Source organism: Microtus oregoni, unplaced genomic scaffold (assembly GCF_018167655.1).
Source record: "Microtus oregoni isolate MIOR12 unplaced genomic scaffold, Mior012 000012F_ref0000307, whole genome shotgun sequence".
NCBI classification, from domain to species: Eukaryota; Metazoa; Chordata; class Mammalia; order Rodentia; family Cricetidae; genus Microtus; species Microtus oregoni.
The window spans coordinates 8,205,244-8,228,823 of NW_024543071.1; the positions used below are offsets into that span (position 1 = coordinate 8,205,244).

Here is a 23,580-nt window from a genome sequence, read left to right on the forward strand (position 1 = left end):
ACATTGTACTCCATGGAACAAACATGACCACACAAGTACATACAAATGAAAAAATGTATAATTTAAAACACTAAAAAAGAAAAAGCCAAGAATTGGTATGTGCCTATAATTCCTGTGTTGGCAAGGTAGTGCAAGATTGATGCCTGGGGCTTGTTAGCTAGCCAGCTTAACCTAATGCACAAGCCTCAAGTCCTAAACATGATGAGGCCAGGTATGATAGTGCATACCTTTAATGGCAGCAATTAAGAGACAAAGGCAGGCAGTCTTTGATTTTAAGGCTAGCTTGGTCTACAGAGGGAGTTCTAGCCAGGGATACACAGTGAGACTTGTCTCAAAACAAACAAAACAGAGCAAAAACAAAGCAAGGTGGTAACTTCTGAGAAATGATAGCCAAATTGATCTCTAATCTCCACATGCACACATTGCAGTGCACCCAAACCCTCAGAGCATGTGTGCACACATGCGCACACACACATACAAAACAAGCAAAATAAATTTTACCAACACATATACATGTATGTACACACTTGGGACACTGGTTTTAAGGATATTATGTTACCGCTCTACATTTCTCAAATATATTTTTTAACCTTCAGTTGGTTATGGGAAATATCGGGTATGTCCATTGCCCCTCAAAACAATAAGCTTTTAACCTGATATCCAAGTTACAGTCTTGCTTGAGGAAGTAACATTCCTAAATGTTAGCCAGTGTCCTTCTTACATACCAGTATCTTCATGACCAGTTTTGGGGAATCTGAAACGCAGATTTCAAAGCTCATCTTCTATCAGTAAGTCTTCACACTTCCAGCTAGGCTTTAACTAAAGCCGACTTTGAAAAAGGTGTGAAAGTATAAGGTAATGATGTGGGTCCTTTAGAAAGGCTCAATATAGATCCCGCCTCTGTATAAAGCTATATGCTGAGCCTATTCACGTTTATTTTAGCACAGTTAAGATTCATCTATTAGGTTACCCTTTCAAGACACAAACTTTCAAGCACTCCCCTTTAAAATCAAAGATTAGGGCTAGAGACAGGACTCAGCTGGTGGAGTGCATGCCTAATAGGTACAAGCCCTTGGGTATGAATCTCAGCACCAAGTAAAAGTGTGTGTGGTGGCCTGTACCTCTAACCCTAGCACTGCAGAGGCAGAGGCAGGAATATAATCCTCAGCTACACAGCGGATTCGAGGCCAGCCAGAGCTACATAAGACTGTGTTTCAAAAAGACGAAGTACGTCCACTTTATACTTTCTGTTGATCATGATCATTAGGGACCATCAGGCAATTCTGAAAGCCAGAATCATTCTTCACGGATGAAGAATTCTTCATCTAGGATGCTCTTCACTAAGTGTAGTGAGGCAATGTCCTAGAAGGAGCAAAGGGGGTTCTTCTTGCTGAGACATTCAACCAAAAGAGTTGACGGAAAAAGAGACTCTGAGTATCTTTATCTGTACTTACACCAAGGCTTTAGGGTAGGCTAAATAGTATTTTTATAACATTCAAATGTGCTTCTGGGATGCAATTAATTAAATCTTGAACTTTGAGACTTGTCTAGTTATGAAGACCAACATTCTTTTCTTTTTTTGGTTTTTCGAGACAATGGTCACGCACGCCTTTAATCCCAGCATTCAGGAAGCAGAGGCAGGTGGATCTCTGTAAGTTCGAGGCCAGTCTGGTCTACAAGAGCTAGTTCCAGGACAGGCTACACAGAGAATCCCTGCCTCTAAAAGAGCAAAAACAAAAAACAAAAGCAAAACAAAACAAACAAAAACAACAACAAAAGAACCAAAAAACCAACCAAACAAACAAACAAAAAAACCCACATAAACTGCAAACCTCTTTTGCTTAATATTTTTTTAATTGTTGGTACTCAGTAAACATTTACTGAATGAAAAACCAAGCAAATACATTAATTTTACTTGAAAATAATAGAGTCCCAAGCAGACACACACATGCACACACACAGACCCCATATAATTTACCATCTCTAAATGAAATAATTACAGCACATCTTACTGATTTTAGAGGAATACATTCCAAGACCCCAGTAAAAATCTAAAATCACAGGTATATGTATTCTATGGTTATTTTTAGATAAAGTTTTATATATAAATTAGACACAACAGGAATAACAATAACTAATATACTGTACTGTTATAATAATTAAAACGTGTTTTTTATGAATGATTATTCATTTCTGAAATTTTCCATTTAATATTTTAAAACTATATTTGACTAGCAGTCACTGAAATTCTGGAAAGCAAAACTGCAGATAACTGAGAACTCTTCTATATGCATCTAGCAGATAACAAACCTTCTCCTTCCAAACCAGTCAGGATGAGTATTCTAACGTGTGTACTTCAGAGAAGATTTAATACAAGCAACCATTGCAGTAAATCTCAAACCAATGACAAAATCCAAAGACCTCCTAACAATCCCAACTATAAATACTTGGCATGGACCCTGAGTTCAGACCATAGAACATTAATGTAAGAGACATGAAATAAAGTATTAAAGTGCTTGCTCATTTAGAATCTCAGTTATGTGACTCAGTCTGTGATTGTTCAGCAACTGTCAAATTGGACTTGAATAGTTTCACTTAAGAGTACATAAAAAGGAAAGACAGCACTGTTGGTTAGACATGTTAAGATTTCCTATTCAAATTCTACATGGCTAATTTTCCCAAAGGAATGTAAAGTAGTGCTAACTATTAATTATGGCATAAAGTGTTCAAGGTGAGAAACAGATCAGTAACTTGTGCATGTCTTTTCAACAGTCTACACTTCTTCTAACTAATGGATTTCTTTTAGCATTTCCCCCTAACTTTATGCTGCATGAAGTTATCACAAGGGGCACATCAGCTCTCTTTAATAATTCCAAGCACAGCTTGGGTATCTCCTAATTTACAATTAATCTGTTTGATATATCAATCACGACGGTGCAGCAAACTATAAAAACTGTTGCACATTCTTGAGCAAAACTCACATTCATTCCAGAAAATTATTATTGATAAAAAGGTAAGAAAGAGTAAAGTACAATGTAATTTTCTCATTCATCTTTAATCAGTGACTAAATTTTACATTCTGTAAATACCCTCTTATCATGCAAAATAAATATTTTCAGGGGTCATATAATCATCTATATCATATGCCAAAACTTTACCAAACATTTCCTGGTATCATACATGCAAAAAGCTGCACTGTATTAAAGTCTCATAACCAAGTACCCAAAGAACTCCTTAAATTATCTTTAACATTCTAAGTAGATAATAAATTGCTGGGTTTTTTTTTCTTAGCAACTATTGCCAACACGCCAACAGTCCTGGCCAATTTTAAGTTAGCAGAAGCTGAACTCTATCTTTAAGGAGGTGGAAGAATTGTAGAAAAGTGGCCCTCCCCACATTACTCCTCAGTACAGTTAATCTGATCAGCTTTAGGAAAAACTGAGTTACCATGCAAGTAAGGACAACGCAAATGAGATTTAGCTATAAAATCTTTCCAGAAGTGTTCGAAAAGAAACAATTCTATCAAAGCGTCAGCCCTATACCTTAAATACACAGGTCATTTCAAAAAGACACATTACCCTGTCCTCTCCCTGAATCTCCTAAGACCCACATCAGTACATTTTCAGCACGCTACAGATGGGAGTCCATTCCAAGAAAAGGCAATCTCCTTGCTCACTATAAATTTTCATAATTCATCATAAAGAGCTCACACATGTTAAGGTAGTTCATCCCAAGCCGGAGTCTTATCGATTCCTTCCCGAGCCTTGCTCCTAATCCTCGCCCAAAGCCTCTTGGCTGAGTTAAATCCCACACCACTCCAGCAAAGTCAATTCCAAGAGCACATGTGCCAAGGGTATTTAGTGGTTTTCCTTACACTCCCAGTTTAAACGGGCACCTACTTGCAATTAAATCTCTGCAACAATAAAGTTCTTACCATTTTAATAGAGGCCTGGTTTATACTACCTGTCGTGGCCTTGCCTCAACTATTACATACTTCCAAAGACGTTGGAAGGGCCCCAAACAGCAGGAAACCAAACCTGCTGCCAGCTCGGCTGTCACCCCACAAAGAATACGAAACATGTATGCTTGAAGGGGTAAAGTGTGAGTGTGTGCGAGCGTTTGTGTGTGTGTGTGTGTGTGTGTGTGTGTGTGTGCGCGCGCGTGCGCGCGCCTACTACGTGTGCTGGGGAGGGTCGCGCTGATTAAAGTGTTTGAACAATTTCAACTTGTGACGGAAGTTTCTTGAACCAGGAGGGAAAAAAAACCCAACAAATCAACACCGTCTCCTTCCACCTTCAGCAAGCGCGGGAACCTCCCACCGTCCCCGCGCGTACCTTCGGGGTCAGCAAGGCTTCGGAAGGCAGAACAGGTTTCTACAACCCCACGCCCTCGCGTGGGGGGAGCCGGGGGCCACCGGGGAGAATCGTGGCCCACGGGACCCCAAGACCCGACCTCGCTCGCACAGCTGTACACCGACCCCTCGCCCCCACGTCTGCGCCCCTCGGCTCGCGCAGGGCTCGCCTTCCCGCCCCAGACACGGCAGCAAGAAGTCCCCTCGCGTGGCAAGCGCGGCGGGACCTCCGAACCCCAGCTCCAGCAGGATTACCTCGCAGCGCAGCCGGCTTTGTGCCCCCTCCGGGCTGCAGCGTCCGCCGGGTCAGCCGCAGCCTCCTCCTAAGCGTCGCTCAGCTCCCGAGGACAGGGCCGGGAAGGGAGGGGGCGTGGAGAGGGACCTGGACGCCGAGCCCCCGGACGCAGTAAGCGGCGACACCTGGTCGCTGGCGCGTCTACTTCTCAGTGTTTCAAAACAGATCATTTAAACCCTTTCCTCTCCCTCCCGCCCCTCACCCGGGCGACCGTTACCGGCAGGCGCCTCACGCTCTGGCGGGACTAGCCGAACTACCCCCGAACGTCCTCGGCCCCGCCCCCCTGGGCCCCGCCTCCACAGGGCCTGTGACTCCGCCCCCTAGAGGCTCGGCCCTCTAAGACCCTTAGTGCCCCAAAGGCCCCGCCCCACAGGTTCGAGCACCTAGGCCCTGCCTGCCGTAGGCCACGCCCAAGCCCCCTTGATTCCGCCCCCCACAGTTTTGACCCTCCTAGCGTGCCACTTCCACGCCCCGCCCCACAGGGGGGTCCGAAAGCCCTAGCCCCGCCTCTTACAGGCCACGCCCCAGGCCCCTTCACTCCGCCCCGTGCGGGCTCGGCCCTCGAAGCTCACGAGCGTGCCCCTGGCTCCGCCCTTCTTTCCCCCAGCTCCGCCCCCGAGCGTCCAGGCGCCGCTTCCAGGAGGCCACGCCCACAACAAGCTCTCGCGCTCCCAGGCCACGCCCCCGTGCCCCTTGCGATCCCTGGCCCCGCCCCTCGAGGCCCCCTTAGGGCTACAAGCTCAGTGCGGTGGGGGGGCCTATGCGCTCTGCAGGCCGAGGGCCTGCAGCGGGGCGGCTGCCTGGCGCCTCTGTAAGGTCTTCCTGCCTTGGTGCAGCTCCGATCCGCTGCCGGAGAGGGAAACGACCCCGACAGAAACCCGATTGAAAGCGGGAGGGTTACGCCTCGGAAACATCTGCCTACCCCAGTCCGAACATGCTTCCCCCACCCAATGAGCCTGAGCCTCGGCTTTCAGATTGAGCCTCTGACGCCCACAGAGGCTGCTGGGCTTGGCCGGGGCGGCACTACATGGTTGGACCTCTGCATGTCCCCAGCAGAAGGGGCCTTGATTTTCTCCTCAGCACACTGGCGTCTGGGGGAGTCTCCTGCCTCCACTCAGTTCCACAGAGGGACAGGGCAAGGGCGCTTAATTCATCTGAAGCAGCCCAAAGTCTGCACTCCTCCTTTGGACTCTTGCCTCTTAAACCTTCTGAGAGCTGACCTCTTGGGATATGAAAAGTCTAGGCTCGGCCATCAGCCTTCAAAATTAGTCTGAGGCCAGGCAAACTTTGCAACACTCCTTTGCCGAGCTGGGGATCCCTCCACAGGTGACACTGGGCTGCCACCCCCGCCTCCCAGACATGTTTCTCACTCTAACCTATTCTCGAAATAGCCCTCCAGGCACACACTCTCCTCCGCCACCCACGACTTGCACACTCCTCCTGCACACATGCCCTCCACTGCACGAATTCAGCCTCAAGCACACTCCTCCCAGCGCCATTCTAATGATTCCTGGTCCCTAGGGTTAACCCCACCCCAACACACAGCAAACTTCATTCTCCACCCTTATCTCCCGTCCTTTTCAAGGCACTGGCGAAAGGCCACTTGATTTCCTTCCTCATCTGCAGACTCTCTTCCCCCTCAAATACTTCACGTCAGCCCCCTCATCTTCATCCCCTCTTCCTCTAAAAATGTGCTAATTAAAATGTAGTTTCCTCTGCCCACATATGAAGTGTGGCAAACGAATCCCATTCTTGGCACACACTGCAGTTCATTTATCCTCCTTTTCTCTCGCCACTGGACTAAAGCTATAGAAATTTTAGTCAGCCAGTATCACCCATTTTCTTTCCAAAAAGAAAAAAGAAAAAGAAAGAAAGAAAGAAAAATCCCTTATCATGCCTTATTAATTTTAAGTACTCCTCAACAATCGTGGGGAAGTCTTGCTAAGGCTCAAGGAGAAAACGATATTTAGGAAACGCTCAGCCCGTCATTTTATTTGCCATTTAAAAATATCTGCAGTGTTTGAGAGAGATTGGGAGTGGCTGGGTTTTCTTCATTTAAAAAGAAAAAAATGCTTTGCATGTATCAAGGTTAGCCTTTTTATACATAGCCAAAAAAAAAGTACTGTAGGAGCATATATCATGTAATAGTCTCCACCACACAGGACGTGTGCCAGACAGAGCTGTAGACCCCAGCCCACCTCCAAAGGACGACAGATCCACAGAACGTTTTAAGCATGGCTGATGAAGAGCGCGTTCCACGACCATTCCCTTTTCCCACGGCTCCTGAACAAAACGGCTAAGAGATGTGCTTACCTGCAGACGATCCACAGCCCCTTTGCGTGCAGGCGAGCCGACGTGTGTCTGTCTTCCCTGGCTAGGTGTGGATTCTGCAGTGCTGCACGGGATCCCACTGCAGCCGCGGAGCAGTGGCGGCGGCTGCTTCTCCCAATGCTGAGTAGTAAAGTGTGTGACTTAGAGACTCCACGGTTGCCGTGAGGCGCTTGCTTAGAAGAGAGGAGGCGGAATCTTTCTTAAAGGAATGGGTTTGGTTTTTCCTCTCCACTGTTGCTTCATCAGATGCAAAAAAAAAAAAAAAAAGGGTGGAATCAGGGGAGTTTCTCTCTCTCTTCAGTGCAAAGCGATGCAGCTGTGGGAGGTCAAGGTTAAAATTAACCGAGAGAAGGGAGGACGAGAGTGAGTCAATGGGAACTGCTAGAAGCACTAATTTTAAAGAGCCCTCTCGCCTCCAGTATTGGGGTTAATTGCCAAAATAAAGTTGTGTGCCTTGAAATGGGTCAACTTCTTGTGCTAATATTTAATTTCCAACCACTGTACTAAACAACCAGAGAGAGGCTATTTAGTATTTACAACAAGCAAGGAAAGAATAATGTAAACTTCATGTGAGGGCTGACACCTATAGATATACCTGAAATGTCTAACATACGCGCTTGCGAGTGCGCAGCACACACACACACACACACACACACACACACCTTGAGGGGGTACTCTTTTGTTGTTGTTGGTTTTGGAGAAAGGTCTTACCAGGCAGCCTTGACTGGCCTGGAACTAGCTATGTAGCCCAGGCTACCAGGCTAGCTCAAACTCACAGAGATCTGCCTGCCTCTGCCTACCAACTTCTGTGATTACAGGTATACACCACTGCACCCAGTCCTAATATATTGTTTGGTACTGGCATTTGGTACCAGAAAATATATTATTGCCAGATTTCAACGTATACTTTCATGTTATAAAATCACAATATTATATACAAAATAAAATATATCTAAAATATTTTTAGAAAATATTCTCAGGGTATACTATGTTATTGAGTGAAAATTCACAAGTTAGCAGCATTAAGAAACTCAAGTGGTTTTGTTTAAGTGCTTGTAAATCTGCTATTTATATAATTAAAATGTGCCCTGACTGTCAGGAGTCTGTATTATAGCCTCAAATTTTGTTTTTAATATTTCTTCATTTAAGCACTGAACATTTATTAACCTTTTCATCATACTGAATATGAAGGTGTGATCTCCAAATAAGAACAGATAAAAAATTCCAGAAAACATTCTGCCATTGATTTTTCTTTCCACAGTTTTTGGTAATAACCTGTATAGTACTGAACAAGTACGAAACTAAAAATTATCATTTGGCTGTTAGGTCTCCATTTTGTAAAATGTGAAAATCTGGGGGGTTGAAATTTCTACTGAAAGAATGCTCAGCAGGGTGGTGGCGGCGGCGGCGGCACACGCCTATAACCCAGCACTAGACAGGCAGAGGCAGGTGGACCTCTGTGAGTTCAAGGCCAGTCTGGTCTACAGGTGGAGTTTCAGCACTGCCAGGGTGGTTACACAGCGAACTCACGTCTTGAAAATCCAAAAAACAAACAAACAAACAAAAATGCTAAAGAGCCATTCCCAACTCCAAATTTGGGGACTTTGTGGCATTCCAGTATTTTTGTTGTTTAATGCAACTGAGTCCCACTTGAAATTATTTTTCCTTAAAGTGTGCATTGAAATAAAGCTCAGGAGCTGGGACTATGATTCAAGGTAGAGTGCTGGCCTACTATGCACAAATCCAGGGCTGGAAGGGTGGGTAGTAAATTTTTGTTTTCAGTGTAACCCAGGTTTATTCGCTATCCCCAAATTATTTTTCAAGTCAACTAACCATTTTGTAAAGTGAATAAAATTCGCCTGAATTAGGATTGTAGGCCTGCCTATGACCAGTCTTCCTGTACCAGAGCCCTTATTTTACAGATCTCCGTTGGCGGGCACTATCACACATATTAATGTCTGCTTGTTCTTTGCGTTTCTGTGTGATCTGGATCATTATCAATAGTGTCTTTCCCGTGCTGGGCACTGAATCTAGAACCTTCTGTGCGCTAGGTGAGCATTCTCCCACGGAAAGCAGTACTCAGAGTAATAATCCTCCTGCCTCTTTGTATGGAGGGGCTGGGCTTACCCTGCTGACATCTGCTAAACGTACCTGACGTTTATGTAAAAGCTGGAGCATGGTCTGGTGAGTTGGAACCGATGTTAGGCTCACCTGTCGTTTTCAGACGTGGGAAACGTGGAAATCCGGAGAAGCTAAATTGGGACGGAGTTAGGGACAGAGCTGGGATTGAGGCTGAGCCCTGCCCTTCACACACAAGCAAGGTGAATGAATGATATCCATGAAAATGCCGTTCCATTCCTTCACTCTGGGGACTTATCAAGACTTGTCAACAAAAACAAAGTGGTACCGGGCGGTGGTGGCGCACGCCTTTAATCCCACCACTCAGGAGGCAGAGGCAGGCGGATCTCTGTGAGTTTGAGACCAGCCTGGTCTACAAGAGCTAGTTCTAGGACAGGAACCAAAAGCTACAGAGAAACCCTGTCCTGAAAATCCAAAAAAAAAAAAAAAAAAAAAAACCCCAAAGTGGTTACATGCAAGGACACTGTGTATACCTAGGACACCCTAAAGACATGTATTAGCTAGTACTTACAGTATCAACACAAATTTTCCTTCAGGTTTGGACACATTTGTGCCAGAAAGTAAAGACATTTGTCAAGAAGAATGTATGTGTATAGAGTCAGCAAGGGGGAAACTCACAACCTTCCATTAGCAAACTCTTGTTTATCTTTTCAAAAATGTACTTATTTAGCTGGGCAGTGGCAACGCACACTTTTAATCCCAGAACTCAGGAGGCAGAGGCAGGTGGATCTCTGTGAGTTTGAGGCCGGCCTGGACTACAAGAGCTAGTTTCAGGATAGATAGGATTGTTACACAGAGAAACCTTGTCTCAGAAAAAAAAAAAAAAAAGAGCTTATTTTTATTTTATGTGGATTTTTTTTTTTGCCTGTGTTTATGTCTATGTGAAGGTGTCAGATCCCCTAAAGTTGGAGTTACAGACAGTTGTGAACTGTCATGTGGGTGCTAGGAATTGAACCTGGGTCCTCTGGAAGAGCAGCCAGTTCTGCTAACCTCTTAGCCATCTCTCCAGCCCCCGTCTCTTGTTTATCTTGTAGAACCTTTTCCTAGCCATCGGGCTGTTTCTAAACACATGTTGGTGCCTTTGCTTTTGTCTGCATTCTCAAACATGCCTGCCATAAGGAAAGGTATTTTTGTTCATTTGTTTTTTAAGCCATGGAAAGTAAAGCCTTATATAAACATATTTTTGAGCCTGGCAGTGGTGGCGCATGCCTTTAATCCCAGCACTTGGGAGGCAGAGTCAGGTGGATCTCTGTGAGTTCGAGACCAGCCTGGTCTACAAGAGCTAGTGCCAGGACAGGCTCCAAAACCACAGAGAAACCCTGTCTCGAAAAACCAAAAAAAAAAAAAAAAAAAAAAAAAACCAAAAACGTATTTTTGGTCTTTGGAAAAGCTTTTGGGATACCGAAGGCCTTGGGCAAAAGACTAGTATATCCCAATGGTGACCCAGTATTCCTGGTGAAGAACCTGGCATCAATCTAAGACCAGTCCCCTGAGCTTCAAGGAAGCATTAGTGTTGTAATGTTAGATGTACTGCATGTTAGATGACATAGCAACTCTGTGCTACGTGTACCTAGCAAGAGACTTCTCATCACATTGACACCTAAAAGAAAATGGGGGGGGGGGGGAGTCCCTTACCATGAGGGAATTGAAAGAAATTAGTTTCCCAGTTTCTTTCATCTACTTTTGTTTATACTTCTTTTCTGCCTGGAAGTCTTTTCATCTGTGAGGTGGCAGTGAACAATGAATAAAACAGTGATTATCTGTAGGATTCAAAGCATGCACAACCCCCAAATTAAACACTTGCCTTTGTATCTTTCCAAAATGCTGAGCACAGTATCTTCTGGAAAGGTACTTAATAGCTACTTTTTAAAAAAAATGAATGCACAATTTAGTGAATGAATTGGCTCTCAAATGCCCTGGAGCTGATGACAGAGTGGTTTTGTTTCTGTTTTAGTTTGCATTGTCTGAAAGACCCGAGTCTATTCTCGGCCCCCCTTTCCTGACACAGTCATGATCTAAGGGACACACAGCCTTCTTTCTACAGAGTGCTTTCAGTGTGCCTGATTTGTATTCTCCAATTAAATTGTGGCCACAAACCTCCACATGAGCTCTGGTAAGATCAAGCTGTGACAGAGACGCTTTCTGCCAAGAAAACATGGGCCTAAGATTCCAAATCTTGGTGTTCTGGTTTTGTGACACTGACTGGTTATCTGACCTCAAACAAGTTTCTCGATATCCTGGGTGAGCCAAGTGGTGGAAGCGGCTTGAAATGCTTGCACTAACTGCTTTATAGGCGTGTGAAGTTTAAATGAAATACATAAGTGTGAAAATGCTTTGAACTTCTCAAAGCACTATAAAAATATAAGGTGTTATTATACGAAGATGCTTTTTAAATCAATTATCTAGTTCAAGAGACTTTCCCTAAACAACCTGTTCTGCTGCCTACTGCTTCAGAAAGAAAACAGCTCTCTCTCAAACACAAACACACACCACACACAGACACACACACACAGATACATGCACACCCCTGCTGTTTCCAATTTATAACTTTCTCGGCTTTGAGGATTTTCCCCTGTGTAGGGAAATAGGATCTACAGTTGAATACACAGTGTTCAACAAGTACAGAGAGCTCTCTCCATAGTCCAGTCGTCCAAATTTGCTTTTTTAAGTACTTAGAAAAATAGACATTCCGAAGCCTAGCAATCTTCGTGAACTATATAATGTCACACGCGATTGGTGGGCTGGAAGAGACATTGCTTGCAACTTGACCCACACTGCACACATCCTGATCACCCCTCTGTGCCAAACCAGTCTGGGAGCAATTGAGGAACAAGGCAGAGAGGACTGACAAGGAGCTCATGCTAATGAGTTTTCTATTCTCCAAGGAGACATAATCAGGGCAAATGCTCAAGGGCTCACCAGCATATTTTATTAGCACTATGTGACCTATATGGTTTGTTTTAAAGGAATTACCTTAGCTAACATCTGACAGACAACTGTTTAAGTCAGGCTTGATAAATCTCTGTGGGTTTGGAGAACCATCACCCTCAGGGTTCTCTCTCTCTCTCTTTTTTTAAGTATTTATTTCCTATGTGATGGCTTAAAAATCATCATCACCAAGTAAATAAACAGCTGCTGGGGGCTGGAGAGATGGCTCAGTGGTTAAGAGCATTGCCTGCTCTTCCAAAGGTCCTGAGTTCAATTCCCAGCAACCACATGGTGGCTCACAACCATCTGGAATGAGGTCTGGTGCCCTCTTCTGGCCTGCAGACATACACACAGACAGAATATTGTATACATAATAAACAAATAAATAAATGTTAAAAAAAACAGATATTTTTGGGGGGCTGGAGATATGGCTCAGTGGTTAAGAGCACTGACTGCTCTTCCAGAGGACCCGGGTTCAATTCCCAGCACCCACATGGCAGCTCACAACTGTCTGAAGATCCAGTTGCAGGGGATCTGACACCTTCACACCAATGCACATAAAATAAAGTTAAATAAAGCATAAAAATATTAAAAAAAAACAGTTGCTACAAATAAGAATCAACTAATGAGCTGGGCAGTGGTGGCGCACGCCTTTAATCCTAGCACTTGGGAGGCAGAGGCAGGCGGATCTCAGTGAGTTCAAGGCCAGTCTGGTCTACAGGACAGCCAGAACTGTTTACAGAGAAACCTTGCCTCGAAAAACAAAAAAACAAAACAAAACAAAAAATCAGACCATCCATAGACAACAATACAAACTCCTATGAAATTGATTTAAGAGTCATCAGGTCTGGACCCTGTGCCTGCTTTGGTGAAAATTTTCTCACAGGAAAATGCCTATAGAACAGAAGAAAGGTGGAGATATATATGTATATATGTGTGTGTGTATACATATATATTTTCTTTGAGTAAACACTTTAAATAAATGACATCATTGTTTAAAACAGTTATGAAGTAGCAATGGATAAAATTTTATGATTGGAGGATTACCACAACATGAGGAATTGTATTAAAGGGTCACAGCATTAGGAAGATTGAAAACCACTGATTTAAAAAAAAAAAGAAAAAGAAAGGAGTCCTCTGATGTGGGAGTGTCATATATCAATCTGTTGATTTCATTGGTTAAGCAATAAAGAAACTGCTAGGCCCATTTGATAGGCCCACCCTTAGGTGGGTGGAGTAAACAGAATAGAATGCTGGGAGAAAGAAGCTGAGTCAGAGAGTCGCCATGATTCTCCCACTCCAGGCAGACGCAGGTTAAGATCATTCCTGGTAAGCCAGCTCGTGGGCTACACAGATTATAAGAAATGGGCTAGTCCAGGTACGAGAGTTAGCCAAGAAGAGGCTAGATAGAAATGGGCCAAGCAGTGTTTAAAAGAATACAGTTTCTGTGTAATTATTTCGGGGCATAAGCTAGAGCTAGCCATGTGGGCGGCTGGGTGCCAGGGACGCAGCCCTGCCGCTCTTAATACTACAGTCCTCATCAGGCATTCTCATTGGAGAGACGTGGTCTTTAAATCTTGTGTAGCAATCCCTGGTACCCCCATCGCTATGATGCCCCAGGAAGATGGGGTGGCTTTGGAAAAGAGATCATCCAAATTCTGAGGTTTACCCAAAATGTTCCTTTGTGGAGACAGAGAACGTAAGGCTTCGGTCAAATGCAACATATCTGCATGGCCCTTGGAGGGAAGGCTGCGGTGTTGATGGACAAGAACCCTGGGGTCCGAAAGGCCATTCCAGGGCCTCTGGAATGCAAGCTGACGCTGGAGAAACTGTTGCCTCATATGCAGGGCATGGGGGCTTTGTGTTCACCACGGAGGACCTCACTGAGATCAAAGGCATGCTGCTGGCCAATGAGGTACCTGCCGCTTCTGGGGCTAAGGCTATGGTTTCTTGTGAAGTCACTATGCCACCCCAGAACAGTGGTCCGGAGCCCCAAAACCTCCTTCTTCCAGGCTTCAGACCTCCCCAGTGACCTCCCCAGAGGCACATCTGAAACTCCGATGTGTGCTGATGGTTACGATCACAGATAGAGTGAGCATTAGCGTAGCATCCTTGCAGATGCTGACTGCCTCCCCTTTCTTAGCATAGCATCCTTGCAGATGCTGACCGCCTCCCCTTTCTTAGCGTAGCATCCTTGCAGATGCTGACCGCCTCCCCTTTCTTAGCGTAGCATCCTTGCAGATGCTGACCGCCTCCCCTTTCTTAGCGTAGCATCCTTGCAGATGCTGACCGCCTCCCCTTTCTTAGCGTAGCATCCTTGCAGATGCTGACCGCCTCCCCTTTCTTAGCGTAGCATCCTTGCAGATGCTGACCGCCTCCCTTTTCTTAGCGTAGCATCCTTGCAGATGCTGACTGCCTCCCCTTTCTTCTATGGGTTGATCATCCAGCAGGTGTTTGACAACAGAGTGCTAGATGTCATAGAGGAAACTGCATTCTCATTTCCTTCATTGGGGGTGCTGTGGTGGTTTGAATAGCTATGCCCCCCCAAAACTCATGCCTTTGAGTGCTTGGCCCATAGGGAGCAGCACTATTAGGAGGTGTGGCCTTGTTGGAGTAGGTGTGTGTTGCTGTGGGTGGAGGTGGACTTTGAGGTCTCATACATGCTCAAAGCGCTCCCAGGGTGGCACTTAGTTGCTTCTGCTAGGGGTGGATCAAAATGTAAAACTCTCAGCTTCTTCTCCAGCACCATGTCTGCCTGTACACCGCCATGAAGATAATGGACTAAACCTCTGAAACTGTAAACCAGACCCAGTTAAATGTTTTCCTTAATAAGAGCTGCCGTGATCATGGCGTGGCTTCTGACAATAGAAACCCTAGCTAAAACAGGTGCTTACACACAGTGTCACCCATTTGTCTCAGGCCCTTGTCTAAATGCCGCCATCTATAGTCAATCATCAATGAGTACAGGTGGGTCCTGGCCTTGTCCGTGGAGACTGAGTCCACCTTCCCACTTTTGTGGCTGCTGCCACTGTAGCAACTGCCATTGCTGTTGACTCTGCTGCCGTCGCCACTGTCACTGCTGCTGCTGAGGCCCCAAGGAAGGGTCAGAGGAGTCAGATGAGGATTTAGGAATCTGGATTTGACGTCTACCCGAGTCCTCAGAACAACCCACTCTGCCAGCTTCATCTGGAAAGCGTGTAAAGATCTCACTTCCCTTTAAGAAAAAGAAAAAAATAAAATTGAAAAGTCATCAGTATGTACAGAGAAGCCGGCACGTGGAAGCAAGAGGTTGTAATTATGTGGCATAAAAACCTAAAATACATCAGTTGTGCAGATATCTTTTCATCATAAGGTCATAACTTGTCAGCCGTTAATCCCCTATACATATGTGAAATGAACATCTTGACAGCCCCTTCTACTACATTTTTATTTGTTTGGTTTTTGTGTGTGTGTGAGTGTGAGTGCACACACCTCGTGGTTTGCACATGGAGGTCAGAGGGAAACGTGCAGAAGTTGACTCTCTCCTTCTGCTATGTGGATCCCAGGGATTGAAGTCGGCTCTTCAGGCCTGTTGGATGCTCCTTCTGCTATGTGGATCCCAGGGATTGAAGTCGGCTCTTCAGGCTTGTTGGATGCTCCTTCTGCTATGTGGATCCCAGGGATTGAAGTCGGCTCTTCAGGCTTGTTGGATGCTCCTTCTGCTATGTGGATCCCAGGGATTGAAGTCGGCTCTTCAGGCTTGTTGGATGCTCCTTCTGCTATGTGGATCCCAGGGATTGAACTCGGCTCTTCAGGCTTGTTGGATGCTGTTCACCTCTGAACTTTTATCTAACCAACCCTGGCTGTATTTATAGAAGGTGACCAGACCCCACCTGCAGTGGAATCACTTGTCTGGTGTTCCCTAAAGTACTGATTCCTAGGCTCTACCTCAGATAAACTGGATGAGGAATTTTAGCCCTGAATTCAGGACTGTAGCCCTGAATCTCCCCAGGTGAGTTTCGAATATCTAGGAGCCCAGTTTGAGCACTGTGGTCGGTCCTATAGAATCTATGCTGTGTATATGCTGTCTCAGAGACGTGATTAAGTAAAACACTCACAAGGCAGCTCAGCTCTTTCTCCATTTGGTGAAAAGGATTCAGATAGGAACTAATCTGGCCACACCTTCTCTACTCTGTAAACTTGTCCAAGATACTTCCTGATACTCTTAAAATAATACCTGCTTGACCAGTGAGGCTAAATGACTCAATTTATGTAGAGCTTCTATTCCAGTGTCTGACTAACTGTCCATTCCCTTCTCCCATGTCCAGAAATGAGTTTTGGTTTGCATTCTTTTTGTTCTCTGTTCTTGTGATCTGTAAGGTAAATATAAGCCAGCGATGAAAACAGAGCTGATATTTTGAGTTTCTTCTTAAGATTTAGTTTATGTATATGGGTTTCTGGGCTGCGCGTATGTCTGTGAACCACATGTATGCCTGGTGCTTGCAAAAGCCAGAAGAGGGTATCAGATCCCCTTGGAACTGGAGTTAGACAGTTGCTAACAGCTGTGGAAGCTGAGAACAGAACCTGGGTTCTCTGAAAGAGCAGCCAGTAATCTTGGTGGCTGAACCGTATCCCTAGTTTATATTTTGAGGAGTTTTTGTTTTTGTGTGTGTTTTTGTTGTTGTTGTTGTTAGGGTTAGGATTAGGTTGTGGTTTTTTTTTTTGTTGTTGTTGTTGTTAGGGTTAGGGTTAGGCTGTGGGGTTTTGGTTGTTGTTAGGGTTTTTTGGGACAGGGTTTCTCTGTGTAGCTTTGGAGCCTGTCCTGGAACTTGCTCTGTAGCCCAGGCTTGTCTCGAACTCATAGAGATCCACCCGCTTCTGCCTCCTGAGTGCTGGGATGAAAGGCGTGTGCCACCACCACCTGACCATATTTTGAGGTTTTTTTTTTTTTTTTTTTTGGTTTTTCGAGACAGGGTTTCTCTGTGGTTTTGGAGCCTGTCCTGGAACTAGCTCTTGTAGACCAGGCTGGTCTCGAACTCACAGAGATCCGCCTGCCTCTGCCTCCTGAGTGCTGGGATTAAAGGCGTGCGCCACCACCATATTTTGAGTTTTTAACACATGTCACTCCTGGGCTGGAGATGATAGGGCACCAGGCCCTGAGGCTTGATATCTGTCTCTACCAAAGTAAAGCATGCAATACTAAATGTTTTATATGCTTGATTTCATGCTCCAAATAAGCGTTAAAGGTAGGTACTAGTGTTTTTATTTCTAGGTGAAGAAACTGAGACCAGAGCTTTACAGTTACTTTGCAACCTGCCTAGGGCCTCAAAACAAACAGTTGGCAGAGCCGGGATTCAGACCTAGGTTTTCTGACTCCAGAACCTCACTGTTCTTTATACTGCATGTTCTATGAGTCCTCTGAGCATTTAGATTCTAACAAATACACCCATCTCTTGGGAGAATGCAACTGCAAAGGTATCATTTGTAAACACGCCAAAAATGCTGACAAACTAAGGCCATAATTTCCTTCTTCATTGGTGTATATTTTCGAGAGGGGAGTGCAGAGGATTGCACCAGGGCCGCTCACATGCTGAGCACATGTTCACTACAGGGCTTGCCTCCAGACCCCTGGGTTTCCTAGCTTTAGGAGATTATACTAATTCCCTGGCATACAGCTAAACACATAGTAGGTTCTCAGATGCATGTTTGGAAGGAGTGGAAGGCAGGTCTTGACCAGCATCTTGCATAATCAAACCCATGCTTTGGAAGGAAACTGCTTTTCCGAAGCAGCTTATGCTCTGACATAATTCAAGCCTTTAAATCTCAGAACTACCCATAATTACAAATAGTTCTTGAATCCTTTTTATGAGCAATATACTTCTCTGGCACCGAGAGGATTATTTTTAAAAAAATATCCAGCCTGTCTGGTTGGAAAATAAAACACAAGTGTATGAAGTAACTAGATTACAAAATCACCTCCTATGGGATAACAAATGTGAAGCTTCTAGCAAGTGATAAACATGTAATAAAGTGCCGTCACGTTAAGGATTATATTTTCTATGCTAATAATTATTATGATCCAGCTGTAGTTTTATTAACGAGAAGAAGAAATAATAACTGCTAATGTCACCGTGTAACAAATGATTCTGTGTTAAGCACTGTGCGGGGAGTTCTGTGTACATAGACACGACAGCAATTCTGCTAAGTCAGTATCGTGAATCCTCTTGTTCACATGAAGAAACTGAGTCCCCGAGAAGATAAAGAACTCCCCTCAACACACGCTCAACAGTCATGGAATGTACAAATGGAGTCAAGGAGTGAGGAGCCGGGCATGTGGAGCACTGGACTGTCTCCTCAGCTACTCTAGAGGCTGAGACAAGAAGATGGCAAGTTCAAGGCCAGCCTGAAGCACAGGGTGACTTCAAGGCCATCAGGGGCAACTTGGCCATATTCTGTTTCAAAATAAAATTTCTTTTTCTTTCTTTTTTTTTTTTCTCTTGAAACAGGGTTTCTCTGTAGCTTTGGAGCCTGGCCTGGAACTAGCTCTTGTAGACCAGGCTGGCCTCGAACCCACAGAGATCCACCTGCCTCTGCCTCCTGAGTGCTGGGATTAAAGGCGTGCGCCACCACCTCCGGGCTAAAATAAAATTTCTTAAAAGGGGTAAATAGTTTAGTGGTGGAATACTTGGCCTGCGTGTGCAAGGCCCTGAGATCAACCCCCAGTGTGTGTGAAGGGGAAGGGGAGTCAGTTCTGCTGGAGAAAACAGGGAGGGGTCTCTGAGTGGGAAGAGTACACCAGGAGATAAAACCCTGCAATCTACAACTGGAGATAGTCTTTGAAACAAGGCTTTCCTGGGGACAGGAAAGCCTTGACCTAAATTTTCACCAAAATGTAAATGTCTATCTCAAGAATGGTCTTTTGATGAAGGGGAAAGTAGGGCACAGGGTTGCCTGAATGCTCTGAAGGTCAGGTCGCCCAGAACTCTGCTCAGGAATGTAGACAGGGTGAATGCATGGCTCAGTCTCTTCACTCAAGAGGGACAGAAGAGGGGGAAGGGAGTATGTCAGTAGGACAGCAATGAACCTGTTTGTCTGGAGTATAGAGTTAGTAAAAACGAAGTTAGAATTTATGTGTTCTACAAACCCATAACCCCGCCCTTATCTAGCCTAAAGGCCCAGGAGCATGAAACACATAACCCTGAAAGAGCAGCCTTCCTTTCCTGACAGCCTAGGTGGCCTGCCTCCAATACGTTCTATTAATCTACCTTCACCTCCCAAGGCAGCAGCAGTGGTTGACCTCCTGCTATGAGCCAGCTACTTTTCTGGTGCTAGGGACAGAGCAAAATAAAGATCTCTTTGCTCCTAACACTTTCCTTGCATTGAGAAAGCACAGATGTTTGAGTGGAAGTAAGTAGGGAGAAACATCACAGATAAAGAGATGATGGAAATGAAACACACTCTGGACGGGGCGGGGGGGGGTGGTGCAGCTGCTGTTAGGCTGAGATGAGACCCAAATGGTCTGGAGTCAGACAGCCGAACGGGCAGGTAGGTTGAAAGTTTGTAAAACTGGATCAGCTTGGTGTGCTTAAGAGGCGGAGGAGGGAGGGCAGCGCAGTTGAGCACTGTGATGGAAAGGAGGGAGGCCGGCGATGAGGCTGGAGAACTGGGCAGGGGCTGGATCATGTAAACTTGGTAGATCCCGGGAGGGATGTGTTTGCCTTTCAGGAGGCTTCAGGCCAAGGAAGGAGGCTCATGTCTGTTTGAAATCTCAGTCTTGATGCTGTACAGAGAATAAAGGCTACATACATAGGGTTAGAAGCTGGAAAGCCAGGTAGGAAGCCACTGACATCACACTAAGAAGCATACCTGGAGACTTGCATGGGGTAACTTTGGCTAGGAGGAGAGGCAGATGCTTCAGTGTTGCGGTTGGAGGCAGAGCCCACACGACTTGCTGATGCTGTGTACAGGGTAAGTGAGGGAAGGGAGAAGAAGGGGAGATTCAGGCTCCAGGCCTTTGGTTCAAGGACCCGGGAGAAATAATGGCACTATTACCTGAGATGAAGAAGACTTGAGAAGTAACAGTTTGTCAAGCAAAGTGAACATTCTGTTAGACTTGAGATTTCCATCTTCTCTTCTGTTCCACCCTAAAGTTATTGCTGTTGTTTTGCAATACTTATTCATAAGTCATTTCCTCCCCTTAAGTCTTGAAAGAGTGGGTGCCTGGTTTATCTTGCTCGCTGCTGTATTCTTAGAGTCTAGACCACGGAAGGAGCTCAGTAAACACTTGGAAATTCCTTTTAATCTGGTTCAGTAGGTCTCAAAGCTAAATGTCATCAAAATCTGGCCAGCTCATTTACCATCTAAAAACAGCCCTCACCTCAGCTCATCCCTACCAAGCTCTGCTATTTGTGGACTGGGCTGCACGTAGGAAACCATAGGACCAGCACTGTAGGTAGCTGAGTACTGCGGGCCAAATACAGTAGATTAGCTCTATCTGTGTTCACACAAATGTTCGCTTTAGAAATCACAGTTCAGTGGGTGGAAAGATCATGAATTAAAGGCTGCCCTGGATTACATACATACACATATACATACATATGATGATATTCTTCAGTGCTGTGAAGTTATGGTATATTGTTTAAAAGCGTTTGAGAGAAAACCAGGGAAGGATTCCTGAAGTGTCTCCTATTTCATTTGACTAATAGATGGTCCTCGGAGAGCAGAATAGGGTCATTTGGAAGGGGCTGATGTATGAAGAAAACTGGCTGCCTAAGTGCTGAACTATTCTAGATGTCCTTGTGTGTACAGGTGAAATTTCACACAGGTGAAATTCTCTTGATGGTGGCAACAAATGTTTTTTTTTTTTGATTGCACAACATTCATTCCTTTCCTGGGAAGGGCGCCCCAAGATCCTTCAAGGAACCCCTTTTCCACACCATTGCTATGATGCTGGCATCCTGCCCTTTCCTGTGACAGGGACGGGTCCCAAGCTGGACCAACCAGATGCTCCTTCCCTGACATGGGAGTGTGGGGCGGAGCGACACAAAGACTTGCAGAGATCAGAGTCCTGCTCAGGGGAGGTCCCTGTAAAGAATCTGAGTAGATAAGACTTCAAAGATCATCTGTCCTGGCTTGGCACCCTGTCCTTTCCCAGGCCAGATTATTCAGTTTCTCCTTCAGAATAAGCTGTGAGTCTTACTGCTGCAGGGGATTCCTGTCTTCCTTAAAGTGGTCTCACTTGCTTGTCCTATAAGCTGTGACCTGGTGATACAAATCTCTACAGTTAGCAGTAGAGACTTCATAACAAGTCCTTCCTGGGAGCACCAACACCTTAAGTTTCACTGAAGTGCAAATGTCTGCTATCAGGCAGAGAGTGACAGCTCTAGGGACTGCCATCAGTCACACCCCTAAAAGGGAAGGGAAAGAAGTGCCGGGGTGGGGGTGTAACCCTTGGATCCCATTTCCCAACTGCTCCGTGTTTATGCCTAAGACAGGTACGTCCCTGGAAACTCTCAACCCTTACAGTTCCCATGCAGCCGTCTCAGCTACTGAATCTCTACCTTTAGACTGAACATTCAGAGTGAACTTACCCAAAGCAGGGCATGATTACTAGGACACACAAACCCAAGACATCAATTTGTGAACATGAGAACTCAGAACATCAAATTTAGTTCTCGCTTCCTTCTGTGGCCCCCAAGGGAACAAAGAACATCCTGTCCTTTTAGTCACTTGGGTTGAAGCCTACTCCTTTGCTGACCTTCTCCCCCCCCCCCCATGTTTTTAAAGACCCATAACTCTAAGATTCTAAAAACTTAATAACTTCTGTCTTACGAGCGAGAGAGCAAGGCAAGTTTCTCACCATCTCACCTCTCAGGATAACTGAAATAGGATGCTGAACAGAGCTGACAGCATTCTGAGTGTAAGCCACACCCAGGGAGAGATAACAAGCCTGTTACAGTTTAACAGGAGTAATAAAAATGAATGCTAATCACTTGCAGATTGCACACAGCATTGACAGAGATCAACTGGTAAAGCCGGTCTAATGAAGTTTTTACTTTATATTTTTAGCAGCGGTTGCTAGCTATGAAGGCTAAACATGACAATAACATCCAGATACAAAGCCAGGTGGGTTCTGTACGGCCAGTTGCCTCATTTAGAAGGCGAGTGATTGGAGGTTGTCATTCTTGCCACTGAAACGGAGTACTGTTGCTAACCTTTGCTGAGGACCTGCCCTGTACGGGAGCTATTGCAAGCTCTTTATTTTATTACTCATTGAACCCTGAGCCCTCCATCAGGAATTACCCTGCTATACCCACTTAGACACAAAGCCATGGAGGCCTGGAGTGGTTTGCCGGAGATCAAAGAGTCAGGGAATAGCAGATGTTGGATTTTGAATTCCTGAAGCACAGTGGCTCCAGAAGGCTGCATTTCACCCCTTTCATTCCAGCGTCTGACAAGGCTTGACCACTGAGTGAGTCAGAACCTGGCTGGCCCTTCCATCTACCTTTACTCAAGGTTCTCTCTATTTAAAGCTACATTTAAAAAAAATAAAAACACTCCCTGAACTAGGTAATCAAAATAAATAGACGTTCTGAGATTCAGGTTGCTTGGATGTTAATCGTTAACTTAATGGTAAAGCTTTAACGACAACCTTTACAGCAATGTGCTCACCCGGATTTTACATTAAATTCATCAGTAAGAACTTAAGTATCTAACCTACGTCAAGCTCCAGACATAAGAGCAAGGCCCTCAGCTTTCGAATTTGGTTTATCTCTTGTTTACAAAGATTTGGGGATAGGGGATAGGTGCAATTTATTTTTCCTTCAAAAGGCAGGTTCCTTTTTTTCTGAGAGGTGGTTTTATTTCTCTGTCAAGGAGGTAATGCAGAGACCAGCTGGGCCTCTGTTGTCTGGCATGTCCCTGGGATGGGATAAGTGTGGTGCACACGGTGAGCAGCCTACTCTCCAGCACACAGGGCCACTTCAGCCACAGGGCGGGGTTTCTCAGCCTGACCCCTTGAAGTCTACTCAAGTCACAACACCCTGCAGTCCAGGGCTCACTCCCTCCTTCCCTCCTTCCCTCCCTCCCTCCTTCCTCCCTCCTTTCCTCTCTCTCTCTCTCTCCTTTGTTTTGTTTTGTTTTGGGTTTTGGTTTTTTTTTTTTTTTTTTTTTTTGAGACAGGGTCTCTTTATGTAGCCCTGGCTGTTCTGGAACTGAACTTACTATGTACACCAGGCTGTCTTAGAACTCAGAGTTCTTAGGCCCACCTCTGTCTTCTGAGTGCTGGGATTAAAGGCGTACACCGCCCCACATCCTCTGGCACCTTCCAGGGATCAGGGTTTCTGGTCGTCCCTGCTTTTCCCAGGTGCAGTGGGATTGATGCAGCCCTGAGAGCTTTTCGGATGGCCACCAGAATTCTGACAGGATACACCTGTGGTTGGTCTTGGCTTTTTCTATTTTCTGGGACTACTCCAGCTCTCCTTTTTCCTGTGCTGCATTTAAGTATATCAGGACTTTCATTATTGTAATGGATTAGGAATTCAGAACACTGAAAAAG

At 45.2% G+C, this 23,580-nt stretch overlaps 1 protein-coding gene across 3 annotated transcripts in view; it reads right to left on the reverse strand.

Annotated features, from left to right (window-relative positions):
• The window catches only part of Add3 (adducin 3), a 110,897-nt gene extending 103,750 nt beyond the window's left edge, over positions 1–7,147 (reverse strand). Inside the window, exon 1 of one of the 3 annotated variants that reach the window (XM_041661004.1) lies at positions 6,960–7,147. The gene's annotated coding sequence lies outside the window, so the exon portion shown is untranslated. Of the gene's footprint in view, positions 1–4,606; positions 4,902–6,959 lie in introns of those variants that run through there. The other 2 variants (XM_041661003.1, XM_041661006.1) reach the window with 2 other exon arrangements.
• Positions 7,148–23,580: the final 16,433 nt, after the last annotated feature.